The sequence below is a fragment of the Ambystoma mexicanum genome, chromosome 10 (assembly GCF_040938575.1).
Source record: "Ambystoma mexicanum isolate Mex_15411 chromosome 10, UKY_AmexF1_1, whole genome shotgun sequence".
NCBI classification, from domain to species: domain Eukaryota; kingdom Metazoa; phylum Chordata; class Amphibia; order Caudata; family Ambystomatidae; genus Ambystoma; species Ambystoma mexicanum.
The window spans coordinates 928740535-928763471 of NC_090932.1; the positions used below are offsets into that span (position 1 = coordinate 928740535).

General features: G+C 48.7%; 1 protein-coding gene across 1 annotated transcript in view; it reads right to left on the reverse strand.

The window, feature by feature from the left end:
- The window catches only part of PIK3CA (phosphatidylinositol-4,5-bisphosphate 3-kinase catalytic subunit alpha), a 1010697-nt gene that overhangs the window by 696182 nt on the left and 291578 nt on the right, over positions 1 to 22937 (reverse strand). The window lies entirely within an intron of this gene.

Genomic DNA, 22937 nt, shown 5'->3' on the forward strand with positions numbered 1-22937 from the left:
ACAACCGCGTTGCGTTTCTGGGAGCACCGGAGACCCAAAGTGATAGCCACAGCAGGCAGAAACACAACGAGGTTGTGTTTGAAAACGCTGCGGTTTTTTCTTTACGAGTTTCTCAGGCTCCTCCGAGCCGGAGGAGCCCGAGAAACTTGGAAAGAAAAACCGCAGCGTTTTCAAACACAATAAAGTTGTATTTATGTGTGCGGTAGCTTCAAAAGCGACCGCAAACATAAATACAACGTTTTTAAAGCTGCGGTTTTATTTCTAAGTTTTCCGGGCTCCTCCAGCCTGGAAAACTTAGAAAAGAAACCACAGCTAGTGCTTATTTTAAAAAAATAAAATAAATAGCACTTACCGAGATTCAGCTGCAGCTTTCCTGCTCTGGTTTCCGGTCCCCGTCCTCCGCGTACAGCACCAATGAAGGAAAAGCCACCCAGCGGTAGCTTTTGTTTACTACAGCTGGCTGGCTTTTCCTTCATTAGTGCTGCAAAAGCAAAAGCCAGCACAGGTGGGCATCCATTTCACAAAATGGATGCGCCCATGTGCTTGCTTTTTTGTGAATTTTGAGCTTGAATAGCTCAAAATGTTTCATAGGAAGTTTAAAAAAAAAGTGCTAGTATTTTTTTTTTAATGTTGCCTACCTATTTTTTAAATAAAATTTTTAGCTGGACTAACCCTTTAAGCTGAATTTTCACAATCTATCCTGTGGGAAGATAGGAAAATGATGAATTAAAAATGCTGAGTGCACAATAAATACGCATTCAGCACAAAACAAATTGCTGAATTCCACTATACCGAACGGAGGCTGCAGGGGTGTCCCTGCTTCCCATGTTTGATATAATAGGATTCGGGGGATGCAGGGGTGTCCCCCGCTTCGTAAGGAAGGTATGCAGCGAGGAATAAAGTTTTAAAAAAAACTGCCACGGAAGTGCCCTTCCCACTTTAGGGATAGGAGACAAACGTTGCAGGGGGAAGGGGCGAGAGGAGGATCGAACGGGAGAGAAGATAAGTGGCAAGAAGTGAAGGCAAGTAGAGACATTTTGGTAATGGGAAGCTTTTCACTTTGCAAAATTGCACAGCATTCTTTTCCGCTTCAATTAATTCATATAGATCCAGAAGATACTAAGAGGCCGACTTATTCTGATGAACAGAGAAAGACACTAAAGACTATCCAAACTATCAAATTAAATGACTAATCAGTAAGACCTAGACTAATGATCGAAGTGAAGCAGTATGTACAAAAATAGTTATTTATAAAGGCCTAGAAGCAAAGTCTGTGCAATGAAAATAAAAAAGGTAAGTCAAATTGCTAAATACGGAGAACATCAAGGGGTGCGGAAGAAGATGGCCTTGTGAGAGGAGAGCTGTGCGCTTGGCCTAGGAAAGAAGTATAATTAAGGCCCGACGTACAAGAGTGATGCCGGAAAGGTGTCCGGAGATGAGTGGAGCTGTACCACCAGCTGCAAAGCAGTGAACGGAGCGGGACCGCTGAAGGACAGGGTGCGTCCCGGGCTGCTGCGGTGAGGCTGCCTCGGATCAATTGGCAACCAAACGAAAAGATCCACAAGCCCACCTCAGACAAGGAGAGAGAGTCTGGGGGCCAGTGGGCGTGCAGTAAGGTGTAATTGTCACCCGGGAATGGCACACCCTCTACCACCTGAATCAGGCAGAGAGCAGACTAGGAGCACCGGCAGTGCTATACCACAGGAAGGAAGTATAGCAGGAGAAAGGCCCAGAATAACCCGGAATTCAGAAGTGGTCGGCAGAGGGCCTAGTGGAATCAAGTGCGGCACGTCAGGGCAGACAACAATGGAGGCGGCCGGAGCTGGAAGAGCAGTACCCAGGGCACAAGCAACCCTGCAACTACAAGTGTGGACCCGGATAAAGGCACAGGCCTAGCTGAGGCCCGGGAGGTGAGAGACAGCCCCAGGAGGAACTCTGCCAGAGTGAATCCGCTGCCTAGGGGAGTTAGGGGGCCCATACACCCACCATGCCCGAGGTAAAGGTAAGCAGAGCTACACAGAGGGGTCCCGCTGCAAAAAGTAAGATGGTGGGAAAAGCGGGGACGGGACAAGAATTAGGGGCCCTGGGAGGCCTACATCAGGACATCCACGCTGTACTTCCGAAGTTGCGGGCCTTCAGGACGGAGGTCCAGGGTTTATTGGGGGTCATTGCAGAAAGAGTAAAAAAGGTGGAGGACTGGGTTGAAGCACTTGAGCACACTGAATGGGTGGCAGAGATACTAGGCGTGGAGGTCGACCTGAGGTTCGTGTTCATGGCCCCAGGCCCCAGAACACAAAAAACAAACCATCTAGTGATGGGGGCAATGGATCACTTGACTCACTTATGTCCGTTTGGAACCCATAAACACACGGGCCCTGGCTGGACTCAGTCCTCTTCGAATCTCTGCCTGGGCGTTAATGAAAATTCTGAAACGGACCAGTTGGCCCGATTACTGGGAGAGTTACGGGCTGAAGTTCAGGCCTCAAGACAGGTAACCAATGCCCTAAGGAGGGATCTAATTGTGAACTGGCAGCGGACAGATGAAATAGCAAGGCAAATGCTTCAGGCACAGGCAGGCCAGGTTCCACTGCCGGGGTATGCCTCTCCTGCCGCACCACCACAGCCCACGGCAGTACAGGTAGTTCTTCCAGGGGGGTTTTCCCCTGACCCCGCCAGAACGCTTCATAGGCGATCCGAATAAGTACGCCATCTTTATGAATCAATGTCGCCTACATTTCTTGTGCAGACCTGGGGCATTCCCCAATGATCAAGCAAGAGTGGCATTTGTACTCTCATATTTGGGAGGTAGTGCAGTGGACTGGGCAATACCCTTGGTAAACCAGGATGATCCTTTGCTTCGAGACTTCAGAGGTTTTCAGCGAGAAATGGAGAAACTATTTGCACGGCATACTCAAGGGGGTGGGCTCTCGACAATGAACTGTTATCACTACGGCAGGGTAATCAAAACCTACTAACATATATCACTTCCTTCAATCCTCTGATAGCACAAACTAACTGGCCAGAGGAGAAAATAACTATGCTTTTTTACTAGGCTTGTGAGGGAAACTTAAGGACGTATTAGCCCAAGTAGTAAATACCCTGGAAAAATGTGCTGAATACATCGACCTGTCAGTGCAGCTCGATCACAGATTGCAGGATCGGAAGATGGATCTGGCCAAGGCCGATGGGCGGTCGGTCTATGTGCGACCCCGTGAGAATCAAACCAAATCCCACCATCAGTCCGAGCCAATGCAAATCGGAGGCTTTGCGGAGCCCACTCACCAAGGCAGAAAGGGAGAAAAGGAGACAGCAGAAGCTTTGCTTGTACTGTGGTAAGGCAGGTCACTATCTCCGAGAATGTCCAGTGAAACCACCCAGGAAAGCAGTTGGAGCAACTGATAAGGGTGAAGAAGAACAGGACTCAGGAAACTCCAACGCCCGGCAAGCGTAGGGGTCCGCTTGTCGAGCGGTGAAAAAGAACCTATACAGACTTCACATCTAGTCATCCCTGTGCTCCTGGTAAACCACAAGCAACCGTCGAAAATGCATGCTTGGAGGCATACATGGGCAGTGGGGCAGTGGGAAATTACATGGACCAGGATCTGACTACCCGGATAGGCCTTCCTCTCCGACAGAAGCAGGTTTCGGAAAAAACATCACAGCAGTTGATGGATCTCAGCTATCATCCGGCCCAGTGATGCATTACACCGAGAAGGTCACGCTTCTGTGTCAGGACGGTCACCAAGAGGACATCACCTTCGATCTCATCAGCGCTCCTCAGTTCCAGATGATATTGGGAATGCCCTGGCTGGAGACCCACAATCCCAGGATTGACTGGCGTAAACAAATTCTGACCTTTCTCCAAGACTGTGCCGACACCTGTTATAGCAAGGGATTCTCATTAAAAGGTCTTACCAACACAGGTTCGTCGAAGAAAGAAACCATACTTGGCTTCACCAGTTCACTACCACCTGAATACCTGGATTACGAAGATGTCTTTCAAAAAGAGCAAGAGCACACTCTACCTGCGCACAGACCATATGACTGCCAAATTGATCTGGTACCTGGAGCTCAAGTTCCCTGCAACCGGATTTACGCCCTAAGAGAACAGGAAAACCAGCATCTAAAAACCTACCTCGATCAGTATCTGGCAAATGGCTTCATTCATCCGTCCAAGTCCCCTGCATCCTCGCCCCTCTTTTTTGTGCCTAAAAAAAAGAAGGGAGACCCGAGAACGTGCATTGACTACAGAGCACTTAACCAGATCACGGTAAAAAAACAGTACCCGTTACTGCTTATCCACAAACTCTTGGATCAAGTCTAAAACGCTCAGATATATACAAAACTAGACTTTCGAGGGGCCTACCATCTAGTAAGAGTCAAAAAAGGAGACGAGTGGAAGACGGCCTTTCACACAAAATACGGCCTTTATAAATGTCATGTTATGCCCTTTGGACTATTTAATGCCCCAGCGGCGTTCCAATTTTTCATGAATGACTTGTTCCGTGAACGGTTGGACGTCTGCGCTCTTGTCTATATTGATGACACTTATCTATTCGACCACCAAGGAGGACCACGTCAACCATGTCCGGGCAGTTTTGGAGAAACTATGGCAACACCGGCTATATGCAAAATTGAAGAAATGCTTCTTTCATGTGACAGAGGTAGAATTCCTCGGCTTTATTCTCACACCACAGGGTGTATGCATGGACACGCGCAAGGTAGACGCTATCCTTAACTGGCCCTCACCGACATCCATAAAAGGAAGAACAGAGTGTACTCGGGTTTGCCAACTTTTATCACTAGTTCATTCCAGGGTTCTCCCAGATCGTCCACCTCTTTACTACAGAAAAATAAACATTTTAATTGGTCCGCAGAGAAAGAGAAAGCCTTCCAGGAGCTAAAACTAGCATTTATCATAGCACCATCCTCGACCAGAACTACCATACGTGGTCGAAACTGATGCTTCCAACACAGCAATGGGAGCAGTCCTGTCACAAAGAGACCCCGAAACAGGTCCGTTGCATCCCGTGGCATTCTGGTCTCGCAAGTTTTCAGCCCCTGAATTGAATTATGCAATCACTGATAAAGAACTGCTAGCAATCAAGGCAGCGTTTAAAGCCTGAAGACATTATCTTCTTGGAGCTAGACACATAGTCACCGTTGTCACGGATCATCGCAATCTACAATATCTGAAGACCGCTAAAGCGCATTCATCACGCCAACTCTGCTGGGCTCTCTTCTTTGCGGAATACGACTTCGTCATCACTTATAGACCATGAGTACGCAATGGAAAAGCGGACGCCCTGTCTCGCATAAATGAGGGAGAAGAGGCATTCACTACACCATATCCCGTGGCCATCATCTGAGAAGGACGAAACAAAGCATGATTGCCGCAACCACCACTCTAGACAACTTAAAATCTGACCTGCAACACTTGAGTCCACCAGCACAACAGGAAAGGCTAGGGAAGAGAGACCAGTATACGATTGTGGACATACTACCAAGGATGATTGCACATCCCGGATAAGAAATTAAAGAAACAAATCATTGCAAACCATCACGATTCAATAGTAGAATAGCCAAAACACTAGCTAAAATAAAGAAAAATGACTGGTGGCCAACTTGGCGAAAAGACATTGTCTAGGTCATCGCAACCTGTGGCACTTGTGCACAACACAAGTCCCAAAACAGTCCTGCAGGTCTGCTATGTTCTTTTGAAGTACCCCCAGCACCTTGGCATACGCTATCAATGGATTTTATTACATACCTTCCCTCCTGTAACGGATACAATACCATCTTAGTCGTCGTAGATCTGTTTTTCAAAATGGCCCACTTTATTCCCCTGAAAGGTCTCCCAACTGCTTCTACGCTGGCTACCATGTTTTTGGAACAGATTGTCCGGCTACACGGGTCCCCATCAATATTGATATCAGACCGAGGAACTCAGTTTGTCTCTGCATTCTGGAAAAGGTGTTGTAAAATTGGCAAAAATCGACCTCTGGTTATCTACAAGCCATCACCCCCAAACTGACGGCCAGATCAAACGGACTAACCAGACCCTCGAGCAATACATAAGGTGTATGCTGCAACAAACCGAGGATACCTAGAAGGACATACTTTGGTTAGCAGAATACGCATATAACAACTCCATTCATACCAGTATGCAACAAAGCACATTGTACATAGTGTACGGTCGACATCCACAGACATCCGTTTTTGATCCACTCAAATCATTAGAAATGCTCGTTGTAACGACCTTACACAAAACCATCACACAGGTTCGTAAGGAAGCAACAGAGCATCTTGCCAGAGCCAAAAGAGAAACCGGAGCAGTTTGCAGATCGTCACCGAAGGGAAGCTCCCAACTACCAAGTCGAAGACAAGGTTAGGTTAGCATCCAAAAACATCCCCCTGAAAGAATCACGGGCGTTTCATCCCAAATATCTGGGACCCTACACTATCAAGGCTGTGATCAACCCTGCGGCCATGAAATTAGAATTACCGGGCCACATGCGGATCCACCCGGTGTTTCATGTCTCCCTCCTAAAACCATCGAGACAAGGTACGCGGATCGATACTCCACTGGATCCTGAAATAGTTGAAGGAGGACCAGAATACGAAGTTAAAAAGATCCTAGACTCTAAGATGGTCCGGTCCAAGTTATACTACCTTATAGACTGGAAAGGTTATGGACCCCACGATCAGACCTGGGAACCCAGTGAGCATGTCCACGCTGCACGATTAATCAGGCAGTTCCACCGCAATAACCCCACTAAACCAGGGCCAGGGGGGAACCACCCATGCGAGGGGCCCTGAGGGGGGGAGCCGTCATGGCCACAGAACACAAAAACCACACCATCTAGTGATAGGGGAAATGGATCACTTGACTCACTTATGTCCCTTTGAGACCCATAAACACAGGGGCCCTGGCTGGACTCAGTCCTGGTGTCTTTGGCGCCAGGCTCATATAGAGATGAGAGCAGGAACACTTTATTTCAGTGCTTTAATTTTACAAGAACTTTCCAGGAGCCGATACATCCTCATGTGCTGACTCATTGGGTGTGGCAGGCAGGCTGAACCTGGTGGGCGTGGCTTCAGAAGCTCAGCTTTATAAGCTGCTCCATCCTTAAGGCTGGTGCTTCGCATTACTGTGCACTCGCGTGCAATGTGACGCTCACCACCGCTTGGACCAGTTTACTTACCTTTGAATCCAGGCGCTCTCCCTCATACTCACCTCCAGGAAATCGGTGCTTCTTCGCTTCATCTGCAGACTCGTCTCCTGACAGCCAGTGATCTTGATCCAGACGCCGCAGCACTGCGCTCCGCCCTCCGACCCTGTGAAGAAAAAGACAGACAAGGTTAGAACATCCATCCTAGGGCCGTGCCGCATTTGAACCCTGCGCGCCCCCTAGTCAACAATTTACCAGCTACTGTACCGCTGCAGCTTCGTTCCTCATTCCCTCCGGCTGCCGCCTCGAGCTCCACAGCTTCTGCTACGCCAGCAACATCACCTGCAAGGGAAGAAAGCAAAAAAGCAAACATCAAAAGTGTAACGGACAGCAATAAAAGACAACAAACTTTACGATACAACAAACAGTCGAGGAAAGACAAAGGCAAACAGGAACACTTATCTGAAGTATAGTGGTTTAGTCACAGCAGGACTGGACTACCACGTGCAAAGGACCAGTGAAAGAACTCGGTCCAGATAATACAAGCGCCCCTGTCAAAAGCAGCAGGACGGGGTGTTCGCCAAAACGAATCGACAGGTGAGCTTTCCAGGAACAGGGCATCCCACGGGTACCACGGTTTGGGAGAAGGGGATCAGGCGCACAAGCTGGCATACTCACACCCCCTATTCTCCACGCAGTAGCATTCCCGTAGCAGCATCACCTATTACCACCAGTCACCACATAAGCCCAGAGGGCGAAGTCGGACCAGAGAGTCCTCACCCCCGGGAAGCCTGCAACCGTGCCCAAACGCCTCCGCAGAGACCAGGTGAGCGTAAAAGTTCAAAGAACTTGAGCGCAGGGACAGGGAAATCCGGCACAAGTTGGATGATATAGAAAACAGGGAATGGAGGAATAACCTGCGCATTTGGGGGCTCACTGCCAAGGACACTGAAACGCCACAAGGTCTGGAAAAGACCCTGCAATGACTGCAGTGCAAGCTATTATGGGCCTCAGCGGAGAGGGAAATCAAATTTGACAGGGTCCACAGGGGCGCAGGGTCCGGGTCGGGACCATGGACAGTGGTGGCTAAATGCCACTACTATCGGGGCAAGGAGGAAATCCTCCAAAAGAAACGGGAGAGGGACAGGATAGAATGGGAATGAGCCTAGATGACAATCTATCAGGATCGGTCGGTGTACACCCTGGACCAACGCCAGAAATGCAGGCCCTTAAAGTGGCTCCAAGAAAAGGGGGTGAGATTGTTGGCGCCTCCTGTTTGCCCTAGCATTTGAGCTCAAGGGGGAAGATTATGTTTTGCACCAGGGAGAGGATGCAGACAACCTCCTTAAGGAACTGTACAGCAAAGAAATACAGCGCGAAAGGGAGAGCCAATGCCAGTTAAGGGAATGGTACAAGAAGGCATTCGCCCAACCCAAGGAACGCAGGAGAAGGGGGAGCCCGAGCCGGGCCAGAAAAATCAAGTGTCCAGCAATCACTGCCTCCAAACTGAACAGAGATGAGGAGAAGTCAACACCAAGAGGGGGCCCTGCACAAGAATGTGCTCCCCTGCATGCTTAGATTTGTATTCTGTATTTTATTTATTTGTAGAGCGCACCAAGCCCTCAGGCATCTGGGCGCTTATCTTGCAAGAGTATACAATATGAAATATTGTGATACAAGGTTACAATAAATTACATATGTTACATGAAAGTGTAGTTACAAGACATGGTTATATACAGTTCAAGAGTTATAACAGTGTTAATTTACAGTGAAGTATAAAGAGGAACGTATATCTAGTTCTCTTGTGTGGCAGGCCAAGCTTTTGCCTTTTTTCTGCAGATATGAAAGGATGGTTCAGGTCTTAGAGTTAAAGGAAGGGAGTTCCACTTCTTAGCAGCCAGAGTTGGGAAACTGCTGCCTCCGGCCTTCTGGAGTTTGAATCTTGGTATCTTAAGACAGTGTGATTGTGCAAATCTGGTGGGGGTGATCTGATGAGTTGCGAGTGAAGTTGTTAAGCATCTAGGAGCTTGGCTTGCGAGGCACTTGTGAGTTAAGGATATAGTTTAGAAGGCAATTCTTTGGTTGCCCGACAGTCAGTTCAAGTTAAGTCTATGTTCGGAAATGCGTTGTGATCTAGCGATGTTTAGTGCCGATCTGCTGGCGTTGTTTTGTATTAACTGCATCTTTTTTATATTATGTAGGTTGGTTCCCAAGTATAGAGCATTAGAGTAATCAAGTTTTGATAGCACTAAAGCTCTAGCTAGGGTTATACAGTTGGGTGTTGTAAATGACTCGCAGCTCGCTAGCCATTCCTCACAAGTGTAGGCCGTGGATGAAGCTAATGCATGGATTTGTCTAACTAGATTCAATGTCAAGTCAATGTATATGCCTAAGGTTTTTACTTCCTTTGAAACCTTGATATTGTTACCATCAATGTTAAAGGAATTAAATTGGTCATCCAGATTATTAAATTTGGATTGGGAGCCTAAGAGGAGTAGTTCCGTTTTAGGCCTGGATAATGGTGTATAGCTCATTTAGTGCCTTAGTGTCAGTAGTATAGTCTCCAGTCAATGGGATGAGTATTTGGGTGTCATCGGTATAATTGGTGTAGGTGAGACCCAAATAGTCAAGATAGTCAAACAATGGTTTAGTGAATACATTATATAAGGTGGAGGAGATGCAGGAGCCGTGTGGGACGCCACATGAGGCAGGTGCTGGTTCAGCGCTGGCCGAGGGTGTGAATACTCTCATAGATCTATTGTTGAGGAAAGATTGGATCCAGGCGTTAGCTCTGTCTGAGAAATATGCTGCTGAGGTGAGATGGTTGCAGAGGACTTTATGATTTTCTAAGTCAAATGTAGCTGACAAGTTTAATAGTAGTAGGAGGGCAAGTTTACCTTTGTCTTTCAGATTTTCCAATTGTGTCTGAGATCAATCAGGGCCGTTCCAGTGCCATGTTTGGGTCTGAATCCGAATTGTCTAAGGCCCAGGAGGTTGTTTGTTTCTAGGTGTTATTGGATCTGCAGGTAGGCTGCTCTACGCAAGATTTTTAAAAGAAACGGCACCGTAGTAGTTCGTGGGGGTATTATGGTCTTTTTGATTTTTTGGAGTGGGAGGACCCATGCTTCTTTAGTTGTTAGGGACTGAACTACTTTCAAAAGACGCGTTGATAAATGAAGTGATGAATGGAGCTAGTTCTTTAGCTGCTTCTTTAATGATCGATGGATGGCAAATGTCCCCCTGGCATCTTGAAGGTTTTAGTTTCACAATTAAGTCCTCGACATCTTTAATGGAAAGGGGGGAGAAGTTGAAGGGTTTGATGTGGTTTATAGATGGCATTGATGGGGGCGAATGGGAATTGTCTGGGGGGGAGGCTAGGTTTTTTTTTTTTTTTAAACATTTCTTTATTGGCAAGAAGTAGCAGCCGGTACAATGTAAATTAGCACAGTAACACACATTTCACAATGAAGCATGGTTCATGGCATACAGGTATTACAGAGGGTCATTTACAGTGCCATCAGCGGTTAACCGCGGTCGAAGCGTGCTTCATGTAACGAGATCAGCCCCCCGATCAGGAGAGGGAGGGGAAGATCGGAGCTCCAGGTCCACCTTATTGTTCAGATAACTACAAAACTCAGTCCAAATGTCTTTAGGGCGAGCATTACCAGGCAGCATTTTAACATAGTCCTCTTCACAGGATTGTGTCCAGGTGAGGGCCTTGAGCCACATCTCCAGAGAGGGAGGGGACCTGCGCTTCCAGCACTGCAAAATGCATTTCTTGGCCACACTCGCCGCCACATTCAAGAACCTGGCTATCCGTTTCGGTTCAGTCCCTTCCCAGAGCCCAAACAGGAGAGGCAGGGGTTCAGGATCCACACGGAACCCCACTATTTCAGAGAGGGCATCGAGTACCGCGTTCCAGAACGGGGCCAGTGCCCCGCACGACCAGAACATGTGGGCGTGGTCCGCATCGCTAGCCCTACATCTCTGACATGGGTGCGATTGATCTCGGGCAAATTTTCCAATCGCATAAGGGGTGTAGTACAGGCAGTTGAGCAGCTTGTATTGGATACACCTAACTCTGGAGTTAAGGGAAACCCTGCGGGTGTGCATGCACATTTTGGACCACATATCATCTGTGATGTCTAATCCCAGGTCCCAGCTCCAGGCATCCCGGACAGTGTGGGGGGGGGGGGGTTCAGCAGCCCGTGTCATCAACATTTTGTATAAGTAGGATACGATACCCCTACAACCAGCGGAATTGGCAATATAGTAGACCTCGGGGGATTCAGGGGGTCGTTCGGGTATGAAGGCCACAGGCCCTGGACCGCCGCCCTAATGCGGAAGTATTGCAGCAGTTCTAGTGGGGAACTGGAGTGGCCGGGCCTCCACGTCTCCGGGGTGATGAATTTCCCGTCATGGAACAGATCAGAAAGTGATCTGTATCCCAGGTCCGACCAGCGGCGTATAAGGAGCTGATTCCGTGTGGGGGTGAGGCCCGGGAAAGACCAGAGGGGAAGCCATTTGTAGTACGGGGGGGGGTGAGTCTGAATAAGGCGTAAGGATCTGCCTCCATGCTTTGATAGTGGAGGCCACTGGGTCGGCAGGGGTGTGCGTCTGATACGAGTGAAATAGGATCAGGGACATGACATTCACCTCCTCGGTTGCTAGGATTTCGAGTTTAACATGCAGGGGGGGGGGGGTTCGTGGTGGTGGTACCAATTTGTGGCATGCTGGGCTTGGGCCACCGTCCAGTACTGGATGAGGTCAGGAGCTCCAAAGCCCCCCCTCTCGTAAGGGAGGGTCATGTGCAGCCACTTCCTGCGCACGGCGTCCGAGTGCCAAAGAAAACAGGCGAACTCAGAGTGTAGGTCCGAAAAGTATTGTTTCCCGGGCCAAAGAGGAACATTAGCGAACACATACAGGAGTTTAGGCACGATGATCATTTTAATTAGGGATAGTCTCCCTGATAGTGAGAGGGGAAGGTTCCGCCATCTCTCTATTCTGGTACGGGCGTACTGTGCGGCGGCCCCATAGTTATCAGACACTAACGAGGCTTTCGAGAGGGCCACATGGACCCCTAGGTATTTGATGCCTTTGGGCGCCCATTTGAGAGGAAATTCACATGCAGGCTGGGGGGGTAGCAGGAGTAAGGGGAAGGATTTCTGATTTAGAATAATTTATGGCGAAGCCTGAGAATGTGCCAATTTTTATGATTTCTCGTATGATCGGGTCGAGGTGGACTGAGGGGTTTCTGACATATAAAAGCACGTCATCTGCGTACAGTGATATAATTTCGGGGGTGTCTCGGAGGCGAATCCCTCTGCGCACGTGGTTGTTCCGCACGCTATCAGCCATGGGCTCTATGGCCATGGCAAATAACAAGGGAGAGAAGGGGCACCCCTGCCGCGTCCCCCTGTGGAGGGAGAAGGGAGCCGATAAGCGGGAGTTGACCAGGACTCTGGCTACCGGATCAGTGTATAGTAGTTTAATACAGGACAGCATGTATGGGCCAATTCCCATCTTTCCGAGCACCGCCCACAGATATTGCCAAGAAACCATGTCGAAAGCTTTTTGGGCGTCCAATGTCACGGCCACAGCGTTGGCTTGGGGATCGATTCTGGAGATGACATTAAACAACCGTCGAATATTTAAGGCCGTTGAGCGGGCAGGCACAAATCCGCTCTGGTCAGGGTGAATGAGATTTCATGATGGGGAGGAACCTGTTAGCTATGATTTTGGCGAAGATCTTGGTGTCAGTGTTGATGAGGGCTAGAGGTCTATAGGATCCGCACTCATCTGGGGGCTTGCCCGGTTTAGGAAGCACAGTAATGACAGCCTCCCGAAGGGACCGGGGGAGGGTGGCAAAACGCAGCGACTCCTCCCAAAGCTCGTGAAGGCGTGGAGCGAGGAGAGCAACATGCTCCTGATAGAACTCCGCGGTCAGGCCATCCGGACCGGGGGCTTTCCCTCTAGGGAGGGCCGAGATGACTGCAGTTATCTCATCAAGGGTGAAGGGAGCATCTAGTTGTTCTTTGGTGTCCAGGGATAATAGGGACATTGGGATGCGTTCTAGGAGGTCGTCCAGGTCTTGTGGGCAGTGCTCCGATTGCTGAGCATAAAGGGTTGTATAGAACTCTGCAAAGGTCTCAAGAATGGGGCGGTTGGACCAGTGTCGCACTCCATCGCTATCTATGATGCTATCAATGCGTGCCCTGCCACTCTCGGCCCGGGCGAGACGGGCCAGCACACGGCCTGGTCTCTCCCCTTCCCCGTATTTCCGGGCCGCGACGGGGCGGGCGAGGTAGCTTATCTCGCTATGGGCAAGGGACTCGAACGTGTCTAGTTCAGTTCTAATCTGTGCTAGTATGGGCGGAGTCGGTGTGACCGCATATTCGCGCTCTAGGTCTCCCAGCTTGGTCTCAGAGCGGTGCAGGGAGTTTCTAATATCTTTGAGTACCCCGGCCTCCCTAGAAATGCACATGCCCCTGATGAAAACTTTAAAGGCCTCCCACCTTACCCCGTCCGTAGTGTCGTGGCGTTTGTTGCTGTCAAAAAACGAGGGGATATCTACAAGAATGTCAGCCTTGAAGACTATATTGTGTAGTGTGTCAGATTTAAATCTCCAGTTAGAATGCGGAGGTAGGGCAGGGCGCAGGGCGATATCCAGCGTGATCGGGGAGTGATCGGAGAGTGTGCGAGGGAGAATCTGTGAGGTGAGTGTTTTGCCCATGAGGCCCGCAGAGAGAAGGAACAGGTCAATCCTGGAGTGACTGTCATGGACGGAGGAGTAAAATGTAAACTCTTTCGACACCGGGTGGAGAATCCTCCAGGCGTCCACCAGACCAGCGGTGAGCATGTGAGCATGGAGGCGACGGGCAGCCCTGGACAGTGTTCTGGGTGCAGCCCCGGATCTGTCCAGGTCGGAGTCCAGGATGAGGTTCATATCCCCCCCAAATGATGGGAACCCCAACATAGCCAAGGAGGATATTAAGGATATGGTCAAAGAATTTGGGTGTATCAATGCATGGAGCGTATGTGTTGACCAAAAGGCACTCTGAGTTGGCTAGGAAACAATGAAGGATCACATATCTGCCCTGGGCATCGATATGGCTGGCGCGAAGGGAGAACTCCAATGACTTGTGAATCAAGGTGAGGACACCCCTGGATTGGGAGGAGAACACAGTGAAATATTTATTAGGGTCCCAAGCCGGGGCGAGCGAGGACGATAATTGTGCAAGGGCATGAGTTTCCTGTAGGAAGAGTATCTTGACCCCGTGCCTCTGGACGTAGGCCGTGACCCTGCGTGCCTTGGTGTAGTTGCTAAGCCCCCTGATATTCCAGGACATTATCCTAATGGACATTCATAGCAATTTAGGGGGGATCCGAGTAGTGTGTGTCAAACATTGCCAAATAGATGCCGGCCACTAGTGTGGTGGCCTGATGTGTCATTTCAGAAGCTGCCACTGTCTCACCTTTTTTGTTAACATAACTTCCCCGAATAATACCTCCCCCCCACCCTCACTGCCACCCCCAACCTAGCAGTGCCCAGAAACCCACCCAAATTCTCATGGCGTTCGTACCAAAGCCAACGTGGCTGGTTCAACCCCCAAACCAAACAAGGGGGCAGCCCATGAACTGAACAAGCCAAACTCGGCGTTGCAACTGCAGCGGGGGAAGCTGCTGCCGTGACCCGGTCAACATAGTTGAATGGTGGAGTACACCAAATAGTGTGTAGCGGTGATTAAGTTAAATCATGAGAGGAGACAGCATAGCAGGGCCCAGTGAGCAAGGGTTGTAGGGGTATATCGTCCATGTAAAGGTGACATATCCTGGACAACACATCTGTGACCCTCGTAGCATGTCTTAAACATTCAACAATGAGTTGCGACAATAGGAGCATTCATAACAGGAGGATACATGAAATAACAAGTAGATCACAAAGAACAGGCATGGTACCAGTACCACTATGAGGCAGGTATCAGGTGTGTTACAGGCCAGCTCAATCCTCATCACCAGGGTCGGCCCCGGGGCCCGCGATAGGAATATGAGCCTCGAATTTCACCGCCTCCTCAGGGACAGTGAAAAAGTACAGTTTATTACGGTGATTGAGCTTCAGCCTGGCGGGGAATAACATGGCATATTCTACCTTCCTCTCTCTGAGCATCTTCTTCACTCCATTAAATTGCCTTCGCTCCATTTGGACACTGACAGAGAAGTCCGGGAAAATGCGAATGATCTGGGATTCAAGTCTTAGTTCCACCTTTTCGCGGGCCAACCGGAGGATGTGGTCTCTATCCCTGTAGCTGAGAACCTTGGCTATAATTGGTCGGGGGAAGTCGCCCGGTTTGGGGCGAGGGGCCAGTGAGCCCGCTCAATAGTAAAGAAGGGGGAAAGTGGGGGATCTCCCAGGAGGTCTCTCAGGAGGGCCTCGACTGCGAGTTCCATTCTGCCCTCGAGAGCCGACTCGGGAACCCCGACGATGCGGATATCGTTCCTGCAGGACCTAGATTCCAAATCATCGCACTTCGCCTTGACCTGCTTCATATCACGCACCAAGTCCGAGACCGTATTCTGGAGCACGTGCACCTCATCCTCGGTTGTTCCAATCCTAGTTTCGGCCTCACCTAGCCTCTTGCTGATAGGGGGGCGCCGGAGTCTATGGCCAAAAACTTTGCGTCATTTCATGAAAAATTAGACGACATAAATGCCAACGTAGCCTCCCTGTGCACCAAATTTGGTCAGCATGGCACCAGGAGCGTCCACCCCGGCGGGCCGATGATGGGGGATGGGCCGCAATCAGCGTCACGCGGGCCAGAGTCCTTCATAGGTGGCAGTAATGGCCCCAGATGTCCGTTTTTGCCCAGTAAAACTGCTGTGTGTAGCAGTGGCGATGGGCAGTAGGATGCGTGGGGTCTCGGCAATAGCTTGTCTTTAGAACCGCTGATTCCGGCGGATTTGAAGCTCGCGGGTCACGGAGCTTAGACGCTAAGCGGCCATCTTGTCGGCTGCTCAACAGCACCCCCCGAGGCTATGTTTTTTTGCTTCCATTTTCTCTTGTAGCATTGTGATTTTTCCTAGTAAAGCATTCTGGATACTGGTACACCACGTAGCAGCTTCAATGCAAGAGTCTGGTGGTGGGGCTGGGGATTCTAACTCTTTGAGGATGTTAAAGAGTTCTTTTGTGCTGGATTTGGCATTTACAAAGTGGTTGTTGCAAGTGTCTTTTTTTCGCTTGTAGGGTAGACTCTCTGGGATGCTACGAATAAGTTGTCTTTGTTGGAGGCTGAAGGAAGGCTCTTGCAAAGAGCTTCTGCGTTTCTTTTCATTTTGCGTAGGGATCTGAGGTGTGGAGTGAAACATGAATTCAGGTGTGCCCTAGGTTTGGCTTTACGCAATTTGAGTGGAGCTATAGTGTTGATGGCTTTGAGTAAGGTGTGATTGTAGATGTTTACTAACACGGAGGGGTCGGAGTGGGTGGTGGTGGCGATCAGAATAGGCTGTAACAGAGGGACCAGTTTCTCAGCTGTTAAGTTACGATTATTTCTCGTGTGTAGGGCTGAGGTCTGAGAGATGGGTTGGTTGCTTTCATTTATGGTGAATGTGATAAGGTGATGGGCTGACCAGGCGCAGGGCGTGTAGTCAAGAATGTTTATGTTGCAAATGAAGTCAACTAGCCAGTCTAGTGTTCTGCCTTTGATATGTGTTGGTTCGGAGATGCAATGTTTGAAACCTAATTCTGTGATTGTTAGCGAGGTCTAGAGACTTACAATCTTTAGGATCTTGGAAACCCAGATAAAGGTCCCCCAGCAGGATAATTTGCGATCCTGGCTTTGTGTTAGAAGTAAGGAGGGAAGTGACATCCTCTTCGAATGTAGTGATGGGTCCTTGTGGTCTATAGATGAGGAGAAGTGTAATTGTGCGTGAGGCTGAGATAGGTAGTTTAATGGGCAACAGTTCTGCTGACTTGATAAGGTGGCTTGGTATTTGCCTAATGCCTAGGGTGGTTTTGGCAATGCGTGTGATGCCACCACCTTTGGTTCGATTGTGGTCTCTGTCCATGAGGATGATAGAATAACCATCTGGGATTGCAAGGGAGAGAGCAGGTCCAGATGCCACATGGAGCCAGGTCTCAGTGATTGCCAGGAAGTCAAGGTTGTTTGAAGTAATACAGTTTGCAATTTCTAAGGCATAGGCTAGTAGGGATCTTGCATTAATGAGTGCCCCCCTAATACTGTATGTAGTATTGTTAGGACGGCATTTTTTGTGAGTGGAGTTTTCTCTAGGCGGGGTAGAGTTATCCGCCGAGTTCATGATGGCATCAGCAGCTATGGTAGTGTTTTTGGTGATGGGCTCAGAAGGCCCAAATCTAGAGTCTAGTCTTGGATCCCTCTGTGTAAGTGAACAGGGTTGGTTGGATTTGGGCCTGTAAGCAAATCGTTGAATCAATTGGGCAGGTGTGAGGTGATAGGGATTGCTGAGTATGGGTGGAGTATAGTGCGTGGGTGTAGGTACTGGTGGGAGGTAGGACGGTACGAATTCCGTTGGCATTATGCAGTTGGGTGAAGGTAGTCTTAGACATGGTTAGGCAGATGCTAGGAGCTCAATGTGGGCTGTTAGCAGGCATGGGGTTACTTGGTCACGATGGTGGACATGATAGGCATGTGTATGCAGAGGAGTAATGTTGAAAGGAGCGAGAAGATTGGGCTCAAGCACATGGCTTAACACAGTGGGTAGTATGCAGGCGATAGTTGCGTGACTAAATACTCGCTGCATGCAGATAGGCAATCAAACTGATATTTGTGGGCAGACTGCAGGGATATGAAAATTCTGGGTTCGGTTAGGCCTGGGTAAAATGCAACAATCAATGGTCACACAGTAGGTAAAAAGTAGCAATCAATGGCAACCCCAAGTAGGTAAAAAGTAGCAATCAACGGTAAGACGAGGTAGGTAGAATGCAACAGTCAATGGTCACCCATAGTAGGCAGAGGGCAACAGGCAATGGTAACAGAGTAGGTAGAAAGCATTGATCATTGTTAACCCAAAGTAGATAGAAATGCCGCAATCAATGCTAGCAAGAAGTAGGTAAAATGCAACAATCAGTGATGGCACAGAATGGGTAAAAAGCAACATTCACTGGTAGTACAGAGAGGGTATTACAATGCAATGGGTAGGAGGCGGCATAATAGAAAGCTTGCCAAATGCTACGCAGGGCACCGTGGGCTAGATGTATCGAGATTTAATATGCCGTGGTGGCAATCAGCTCGCCTATGGGCTAAAAGCAAAGATGCACTACAATATTTAAGCCATAGTAACAAGCATTAAGAGTATCGGATAGGAATAAGTTAAGTAATTATGCAGGCAAAGGGTAAGATATATGGGAGGAAGTCAGCGCGTCAGTACTATTTTGCATCTTTATATCGTCTTAACGAACACTTAGCATTTATAAGGTGGGCATTGAGCAATGTTGTAGGACTAGTGTATGAGGGACCTTACAAGATTATAGTTTAGCAAACTTAAGCCGTATTGGCAACCACTTTCACCGGCACACGGGTGAGACCTAGATAATGTTTGCAGACATATGTTGAATGGTGCACCTCTTAATTACAGTTTATCAAGATTAAGATCACATTGACAAGTGTTTGAGCAAGCACAAGTGTAAATGGTAGGCAAAATTAGTCATCAGGTATTATGCTGGATAGGTGACACAGTTTGCAATCCGCCAGCTTAATTGATTTTTAAGAACTTGTTAACATGGAATTTTTTGAGGATACCGTGGAATGTGTGCGGTATCGCAGACATGTTACAGTACCGTGAAAAGGAAGTTAGCTTTTAACGCGTTGAAGACAAACAGCGATACACCCAGATATACTTGTTGGGGTAGACGTGGCAAGGCCTACCGCAAGCCTCCACATACCCTGGTGACCTGGAGATATTCAGGAGTTTCTACTTGGTTGGGCAATTTGCCCTGAAGGTTTATGGTTTTCTTTTGGCTCTTTCGTTGTGGGCTAGGGAGGACATACAGGGAGGGGGGACATGGGAATGGGCGGGAGGGGATCTAGCACATGCAGGGGAAAGGCAGCAGGGTTCCCGGAGGAGGCGGAAGTTCCGGGTATAAGCCAACACCCCAGAAAATGGTATGGTTGAGCTCAAGGTGGCAACCCTCAATCTTAAAGGACTCAAATTGCCAAACAAAAGATCGTTGACATACAATATGTTCCAGAACCGCTGGTTGTCCATTTTGTTGCTAAAGGAAATGCACGTCAAGCAAGGAGATGGAACGATCCGCGCAGTCTTTCAGACCAATGATACAGGGGGAAGTACTCCCCCAACCTGGTGTGGGAAGCTGCCAAAGCCACAATGAGGGGGCCGCTGATAGTGGAACGGGCAGAGAAAAAGCAGGAAAGGGGTCTCACCGAGAGTAGCCTAGGGGCAGATATACAGGGGCTTAGGGCACGGCTGAGCGGGTGGACTGGAGACAGAATAGTCCTACTGCATGAGATCAGGGATAAGAGGCAGTCCCTAAATACTATGCTAACAGGGGAGGTAATCAAGAAAATGAGATACACTAAAAAAAGATACAATGGGAAGGGTGACCGGGTGGGGTCGATGCTGGCTAATAGGATCCAGGGGTGTAGAGGGAACAGGCAGGTGGTGAAGATTAGAGACAGGAAGGAAAACTTGTGGGCCCGAGGGAAGGGATCCCCGGATGCTTTGCGGAGTACTACGAGGAACTGTATAGAGAGGCACCAGAACCGGGGGACACTGTGGTTAAAGCATATCTGGAAGGTCTGGCCATCCCGAAGCTCTCCACGGACGCAAAAGAGGTCCTGGAAGCCAAAGTCATGGCAGAAGAGAACATGACCGCCATAGGGAAAGCCCCAGGGGAAGAAGGTTACAGTGCAGACTTTTACAAACAGTTTCAAGAACTGCTGGCTGGACCACTGGCAAGGGTGTTCAACACCATTAGCAACAGTGTTAAGGTTCCCCCCTGCTTTCTGGAAGTCAAGATAGTAGAGATAGCAAAACCAGGGAAGGACCCCACCTATTTCCAGGAGTACAGACCCATACCGCTCCTTAACATCGATGCTAAGCTCTTCACACGGGTACTGGCAACAAGGTTGGAAAGGTATCTCCAGAGGCTGATCCACCGCGACCAGGCAGGCGTCAACAGGAACAGGGAAGGGGCCGATAATCTCAGTAAAAACCTTCACGTACTTCATTTGCAAGAGGCCAGAGAACAAGGAGCGATAATATTAATCGCTACATGCCGAAAAGGCTTTCGATTGGGTGAGCTGGTCGTTCTTACATGGTGTCTTGGCAGCGGAGGGAATGGGAGAGAGATGGGCGAGTTGGGCATCGGCCCTATACTCGCGACCCTGGGCGAGGGTGGTGCTGAATGGGGAGGAGTTACAGCCTTTCAGGCTAGGAAAGAACACGGCAGGGTTGCCCCCTGTCGCCTCTATTATATGCTCTAGTAATGGAACCATGGGCAATAGATGTTGGGACGCATAGCCACATCCGAGGGTCAGGGTGGAATACAAACTCAGCCTTTTTGCAGACAATGCTCCCTTATACATCACCAAACCCTGAGTCTCCCTTTCGATATTGCTAGAAAGGTTGGAAATATATGGACAACTATCAGTGTTCAAGGTGAATCGCAGCAAATCAGTGGCACACCCAATAGGGCCAGGGAGGGACTAGAACTGAGGCTACATGAAGGGGCTGGGTTTCAATGTCGGAGGAGACTGGTTCCATTACCTGTGAGTTGAGATTCCAAGGCACCTTGGCAACCTGGTCAACAAAAACTACCCCCCCCTTGTGGGAAAAGGTTAAGACAGACCTAGATCGCTGGTCCAGGCTTAACCTATCTTGGATGGTCAGACTCCACTGTTTGAAGATGACCGTACTCCTCAAATTTTTGATTTTATTCTAGATGCTCCTGGTAATAATCACTGTAAAATTTTTAGAGATGGTTAAACAAAGACTCCTGAAATTTCTGAGGTCATAGAAGAGACCCAGAATAGCGTTTAGAGTACTCACACTTGCGAAGGGAGAGGGGGGGGTTGGGCTCCCAGAACTAGAGGCCTATTATAAAGCGGGCCAACTATGCATACTTATAGACCATCTAGAGCCGCAGTCAGAGAAGCAATGGGTGGCCATGGATAACTCGATCCTCAGGCCGGTCTCTCTAGGGGAATGGCTATGGTTACCCCAAAGAGATCCCACGTAAGGTCCTGCAGCATCCCATATGAGAGGTGTTCTGGACGATCTGGGAAGAAGGGAACAGCATGAGGTGGATCACGACATGGCCTTCCCCAATGAGCTGCATTTAATCCCCCCCTAACCCCCATCATTGAGAAACTTGATAGCAGAACCCCTGGAGTTCCAAAAATGGTATGAGGCGGGCCTTAGAGCGGGACAGTTGTGGGATAAGGGGGGAGTTCCCATCTATGGAGAGATTGGAAGACTTTCTGGAAATTGGCCGACTCTCCCCATTCTGCTATTTGCAGTTGAAGGGAGCCCTCAATGACTTACGATGTGGAAACAATTTGGTAGAGATCTCACCCCCTTTGAATCAGTACTTTCACAAAACAGAGACACAAAGGGCCTGCAATAGCATGCCTGTATAAGGTGTTGCTGAGGCCGGAACCCATCCAAGGCCCTGTCGCTAGGGAACGATGGGCTAAAGACTTGCAAAGGGAAATAGCAGACGACCTATGACTCGCCATGTGCAGAAGGGTTCATCAATCCTCAGCATCCGCCCATTAAAGGATGCAAGCAATTAAGATTATACACCATTGGCACCACCCACCGGCCCTACTAGCTAAGATGTACCCGGGAGTGGACTCACAGTGCTGGAGATGCAGACATCCAGCCGCCGATTCCTACCATATGTGGTGGCGATGTACCCATATACAGATCTACTGGGGGGAGGTCCTCTAATGGTTCAAGGGGATCGATGGGATTTCAAGAAGACTGTCACCATGGGGCCCACTGTTCGGGGTATGGGATACAAATGACAGGAAAGACAAGGGCAATCACATGACCCATACCATGATGGTGGCGGCCAGGTGCTGTATGGCACAATTTTGTAAATGAGACAAAGTCCCCACCGAGGAGGAATGGCTACGGAAGGTCAGGGGAATATATTAAATGGAATTTATGATGAATATTCTTAATGAGCCCAGGGTTAAAATTGGAGAAATGCGTTTACACTTTTTTGCTAAATATGGAAATTAATCAAAGTGAAGGAATGATCCAAGGTGGAAATGGTAATGTTTTGTAACTGCCTCGAACCTCACATAGTTATATGTTGCTTTATGTGCTGTGTGCTAGATGGGGGATGAGGGAGGAAGAGAGATGAAGAGGGGGTAAAAGCATATGGAGGGCACCCAGGAGTGTTATTGAGCAGTTTAGGTTATTGCCCTATATTGCCCATTGCATGTTATAAAATGCCTATAAATTTGATTTTAAAAACAAAAATTACTAAATACACACTATCAACAGATATAGATTTGCCGTGAGGTGCCATAGCCAAACTTTTTAGACAGTTACATCCGATTAAAGTAAGGACACTACCCATATGTAATGCACTCAAGTAAGTAAAGAAACAAAGTAATGTAAAACCAGTTAGAAACAGCCAAGTATTCAGAAAACCACAAAAAAGACAAATGCACATGTCTTATAAAATAAAGCCCTAGCACTTAAAAGTCCTTCCTATTAAAGAAAATGGGGGCTTGTGCCCTAAAAGAACAAGTTACT